We start from the raw sequence: 6,752 nt of genomic DNA on the forward strand, positions 1-6,752 counted from the left end.
TATATAAAAATTTGGGAATTTTGGGAGGTTCTTTTGCTGGAAAAATTAGTGTAATTTGAATTTGGCTGGGAAAGGAGTTTTCTACGTATGCGTGAAGAGCTTGTCTATGGTTTGATTGAAGCAGTGTTTTTTATGAGAGGCTTGGCTAGGTTGTGTTTTATTCTTCTAAAACCTTTCTTTCCATAACTTCAAATTCCAGGTTGGTGGTTTGAAATCCCTTCTTTGCATTTTATTTATGAAAAGATTGTCTTCACTGTGTTTATGGGGAGGAGATTATGATTTTTTCATGTGTAGGGAGGATATTTTTATTCTTATTGCATTTATCGTGAGTTTTATTTCTTTTATGTGGTTTACTGGCATTTCTAGAGTTTCTAGAAGTGTATTGTCGTGATTGTTTACTTGCGGGATTTGAAGTCTTCCCCTTCTTTGTTTGGTTTGTTCTAAGAGAAGATTTTCATTCATTGTCTTTGAAGTTTGTTTGGTAGAAAGTTTGTGTTTCATGTTCTTCCCATTATTGAGTTGTCAGGAGAGTGTCTTTGTGCAATGTCGGGCTATATATATATATATATATATATAGCACCTTATGAACATTTGTGTGGTGTTGTAATTAGTTTCTGAATCATTTAGGAATTTATCATTTTAAGTTTCGTTCGCATCTAAGTCATTTTTAATCCTTTGTTGCATATGCACCACTCTAGGAGTGAATGTGATACCTATTTGACCATATGCACTATAGCATTTAATGTATGTGCTACTTTGTTCCCCTTACATGCTAACCTGTGTGTTGTATGTGCTATACTAACTGGTATATGCATTGTTGTTTTCCCTGTATGTGAAGGGAATACTACTATCACTAAGAGCGGGGGTGAATCAGTGACAATGGAGTCAACAAAAATCTTCAACTTTTTAAACTTATATCATTAAACCAGATTTCATGAAAGCAAGAATTACTGAATAAAAGGTTTGTGCCTTCTTGATTTGGCAGACTTAATTCACTTATCAAATGATGAACACAATGAGAACAATTGACAACACAAAATTTATGAGTGGAAAACCCTCTGGGGTATAAAAACCACTCTCAAAGAATGCCTCACTGGCTTACTCAAATTGTCTCACTGACAAACACAACACATCTCATCAATGTCACAATAATTGAAAGTCTTCTAAAACAAAAGAAAAGCACATAAAGATGATCCTCTATTTTCAATACAAAACATAATTCATCTATTGCAGAGTATAACCTTTTGACATGTTTGCCACATCACAATGGCATTAACTGTTTGTTTTTGACAAATGCCTCTGCACACCAAAATATATCCAACCTTCAACTGGTAATTCCAAAGTACTATCTTTGTTTTATAGAACTTTCTGTTGTAATCAGACTATATCTTTATATCTTCAAAATTCAATCACTTCATAATCTCATCATCATAAAAAAAAAAACCAACCATAGTTTGTCAATCCCCTTGTTTAATATCAAATTACAACCACCACATAATTATCTTCGACTAGTTTGACAAGTTCATTAAAAAACAAACCGATTGTTAAGGAAACTAATCCATGATTGTCGATATCATGATTGTTGACATATATAGTTGTACTTATTTATTCTCAAGAGAAAAACCATACTACCATTCTCATGTCATCAATGCTACAACAAAGATGTCAACTATTCTATCAGTACAGTCGACTTTAAGCTTGAAGACATAAAACCCGACTATCCTTAAGAGAAAGCAACTAAGAAGATGTTCATTCATTGAGGCAGAGAGAATGATTAAAGAAGAGGGCACTCAACTGGATATAAAAAAAGATTCAATTTTATAGTCCAAAAAGCGTGATCCATCCTTTAAGGAGATATATACAGATGAGTGGAATAACTCTATACCACCTTCTTATCAAATCACTCACACACTCAATTTTCTATAAAGGCTACTAACTATGTCTTCAACACATCCACAATATTAACTATTGGAAAATGCACACTCCAATGAGAAATTGTAGGTGATTGAAGGTATTGTCATTGATGGCACCGGTACACACCGACAACAACAATGGTAAAGATGTTTACCGGTACCCCAGCCGACAGGATTTTGTTTATTATATTTTGTATTTAATTGTAAAATCTTTTTGTAAAGTCGACAAGGTGAATTGTAATAGGACTCATATAAGTATGAGATCTTGTAAATCATTTGTGTAAGCAAGCATGGAATGTAATAGGTACATGCAAATATTAAGGCAGATTTTGGAATAAGGTTTATGGAAGTTGTATGAGCTTAAACCGGTACTGAACCTGACATAGCAAATGTTGAACTGAAGCAGTACATGATATTGGATTTGCATAATCCATTTTTGTAAGTTAATGAGACTTCCTTTTTGTAATTAAGCAGTGAGCTTTAGGCAGTTGGCCTTCCTGCATGTGCAGGCCCCTATTGTAAGTAATACTCACTTATTGGCCAGTGAGCGAATATTGTGGGTCACAAATCCCATCGAGGTTTTTCCCACATCGGGTTTCCTCATTAAAAATATTGTGTTATGGTGTGCTTTCTATGTTGTGGTTATTGATCTTATTTACTGCATTATTTCTGGTTTACCGGTACACTATTTTGGCATGCAATTCATTTAATAAGTCTAGAAAATCCATTAATCGATTAGATATTGATTCACCCCCCCTCTCAGTATCTTTGGGAATCCTAACAATTGGTATCAGAGCTTGGTCCTCTATTTTCAAAAGCCTAACAGCTTGAGGAAGATTCTGACATCGGTACAGATGGAAAACTTGAGAAAGCAATTGGAAACAACTCTTGCAAATTATGATGCAGAAAAGTTGAAAAATATGAAACTTGAGGATGATCTGAAGGCTACATAGGAAATCATTCAAGGACTTCAGGAAAATCTCACTATTGCTAGGAACAAAATAAGAGAACTTCATGAGAAGATACAAAGTGATGATGATGAAAAAGAAACTCTTAATGACCTTGTAAGCAAGATGAAGCAGGAAAACATGGCCTTGAGGAATGAGATGCAAGATATGACTATGAGGTTTTGTAAAGACATTGAAGACCGAAAGAAGAATGAAGATGACTTGGCTAGGAGAATTTATGATGCTAGAAATGAAAATCTAAGACTCAGTCATGAAAATGATATGTTGAAGACATATATAATTCACTTGGAGCATGATAAGACTGAACTCATGAGACAGAAATATTTCTTAGAAAATGAGTTGGCTATTGCAAATCAACACAAGGAGAAATTCAAGAAAAGTTCAGAGGAACTTGATGACATGTTGAAAAATCAGAAACCTAATGGAGATACAAATGGCCTTGGCTTTGAAATTGGTGAAAGCTCTGGTACTACAAACAATCATGATCACAGTAAACTGGTAAGACAACCTAATGCCTACAAGTTCAATGAAAAATGCTTTAACTGTAACAAGTATGGTCATAGAGAAAATCAGTGTAGATATAGAAACTATTAGAACACCAATGCACCCACCGGTTAATATTCTAAATGCAACAAAGTTGGTCATAATTCAGAAAATTGCAGAATGAATGTAAGATGTTATGTTTGTGGAAGATTTGGACACTTATCTAATCAATGCAGAACACATATCGGCATAGGATATGGAAAAGCTATTCAGAAAAACAATGTGACTTGTTATGCTTGTAACAAGATTGGACATATTGCAAAATTTTGTAGAAGTAAGGCAGCACCGACAAATAACAAAGGACCCAGTCTGAAAGGTAAAGAGAAGGTTGAAGAGGTAAAACAAGAATTTTCAAAACAATGTATTAGAAAGTTAGATATGAATGTTAATGAAGCTATTCCTTCATCGGTAGAACAAAGTATCACTCCACCGGCAGGAGATTCTTCATCAAATTCAAAAGAAACCTTTTTGGGGTATGGCAACAAATTGAAAAACATGCTAATTTACCCTCGGTTGATGGTGAGAAGTTGAAATACTTCTTTACCGATAGATGTGTTAAGTTTCACTTAATCGACAGGCATTTAATGTGGTAGTTGAAGGAAATGACATTTTAAAGCAAGTGTTTTGGCTCTTTTTCATTCACTGAGCATTCAAATTTCCTTAGAGTGCAAAAATCCTGAGTGAAGGCATCCACGGTGAGAAGTGAAGCAAATCATTCAAGCATTCAAACCTAAAGGCAGATTAAGGTATTTATACAATGGCTTCCTCCTTTGCGCCTGAATTCATTGCAAACCCTACTATAATTGAAGTTGTTAAGCGCCCTAGACCCGTATTTAAAATTATTCCCGAAATTACGAAGAAAGATGATACCCTAGGAGCTTTTTCAAAAATACCCAAAGAAGTTGCTTATGCTGAGGATCCTAGAATTTACATACATTGTCATATTGAAGAACTAGGAGCTGAAGAGATAATGAACATGTATAGAATAGTAATTTGTGATGTTAATGGAAATGTGAAACTGGAACATAAGATAGTTGAAACCCTAGGTTTTGTGGAGATTCTTAGTATCCCTGATTTTCCAAAGGATGTTATAAGGATTGTGTTAAGCAGAGTATATGGGGAGTTCTTTTGGTTGGATTCCATTCACAAGATAACAAAAGAGGTAGTTAGGGCAGTGAGAGGCTTACCTTCCATCGGTAGCAGGCCTGGCAAAACTAAAAAGGTTCCAAATGACACTGTAATGACCCTAACCGATGCAACCTTTGACAAGAGATCCCTGAGAGTAAATGATGTAAAGGATATCAATGTAAGATTCATTAGCATGATTCTTGGATACAAAGTTACACATGCCAACAGATTAAACTCTGTCTCTAGATTATGTATCAAAAGTGCTTATGACATGATAAACAACAATGCAAAGATTGACATTTGTGAATGGTTAAAAGATGAGATAATAGACAATCTGAAGAAAATCAAAGGGGACAAGAAAGAGACATTTAGATTTGGCAACTTACTTGTATGCTTATTGCTATATATCACAAAGGAAGTTCCCGGTATTGGTAAAAAGGATTTTGGATTTGACATACCGGTTGGAAAACAACTTCTGGATATTCTAAACAACATGGGAGATGATAGGGAAAAGAACATAAATGAATATTTTCAGGCACTAAAGGCTAGGATGAAAACCAGGATAAGGCTATCTCAATCCATAGTTGATAAATATCAAAAGGAGATATGCTTTTTGATAAAGAAAGATGAAATCTGGATGGAGGCAGTTGTTCCGAGGACAGTTTGGGTTACAGAGATGGGATATGAGGCTGATGAGAACATAATAGAAACTTATGCAAAAGCCCTTCTAGAAGCCCCTAAAGAACCAATAGAGAAAGTATTTGGAAATGCGGAAACAATTGAAAGCAACATTCAGTCACATAAAAGAATAAAGAAAACTAAATAAATGGTTAGAAAAGGAACAAGGTAGCCAAAAGCAATCAAGGAAGACATATTGAATAAAACTGGTATTAAGGAGAGCGACTTGAAAGAATTACAACCAGAAACATATCTTTCACTGGTTGCTACCTCCTCTAACAGTGAAATACTGGCAGAGTTTAAAAGGGTAGAAAGAAAAAGAAAACCCTCACTGATACCCTCTCCTGCACCCAAGAGAACAAGATAGAAACAATAGGCAGTTAGGCCTCTGACAAAGAAGATAACTCCAAGAAAGAAGAAAGAAAAACAAGTTATCCCTCCACTTGACAATCTTCTACATGAAATAACTGAAGATGGTGACTTATCAAACATTAGCAAGTTGTATAACACATTTTCAAATGAAGAAAAAGAAAGCATAGAAAACAGTGTTATCGTACACTTGCATATCTACAAGAAATTTTTGATTGAGGTTGTAGATGATTTACCCAATGACTTGTACAAAAGGTTAGATGCTAAAAGGTTAGCAATTGTGGAACTAGACAAGAAGATTAAGATAGAAAAACAACTTGCAGTTCACCCAGTAAATTCAACAGAAGAGATTGATGAACTAATAAGTGAGGCAAACAAGATAGTATTTTCAACCGGTCACCAACATGTAGCATTAATGGCAGGCAGAGTAAATGAGATCATAGAAGAGACATCGGATAAGTGGGATATATTCTTTGTAGAAAAGGAAAAACAAGAAGAGCTTAAATGACCAAAGACTTTTAAAGTCTATCAAAAAGAAAAGGATAAAGGTAAAGGTAAGGTAGGTGGACCTCTGAGCATAAAGATAATAGATAACTTGCCCCCACCTTCTTCTGATACTCCACTGAGACAAACTGTTGATACACCACCAGCAATAGATAATGTTGAGAGTATGGAAACAACACATGAGGACACAAATCCTGATTCTGAGGTGTTGTATACAATGAATATTGACACACATGAAGTCAACATTTTGGTTGATAAGGAGACAAGTGAGAAGAGAGATGTGGAAATTGAGCCACCGGTAGAAGACATTACAGTTGAGACAAATGTCGAGGACACAGTTGGCAATATTGAAATTGGGGTTGAGCAACAAACTGAACAGTCAACTAACCCCTTGGACACAAGAAAGGTAGATACCTCCAGTGTACATACTGATGTATCTACTAAGAAACCGATAACTGATAGCACTGAAAAATCTGTTGAGATACCGGTAGTAGACATTTTAGAGGTAAATACAGGGAAACCGGTAGAAAACACAAAGTCACAATCAGAAAAACCGGCAGTGGAAAGCTCTGAGAAACAGACTGAGGTACACACTGAGAAATCAGAAGAGAAGAAGGATGAGCTAAAGGTTCAGACAGAGACTGTGCCA

Source organism: Cryptomeria japonica, chromosome 4 (assembly GCF_030272615.1).
Source record: "Cryptomeria japonica chromosome 4, Sugi_1.0, whole genome shotgun sequence".
Taxonomy (NCBI): Eukaryota; Viridiplantae; Streptophyta; class Pinopsida; order Cupressales; family Cupressaceae; genus Cryptomeria; species Cryptomeria japonica.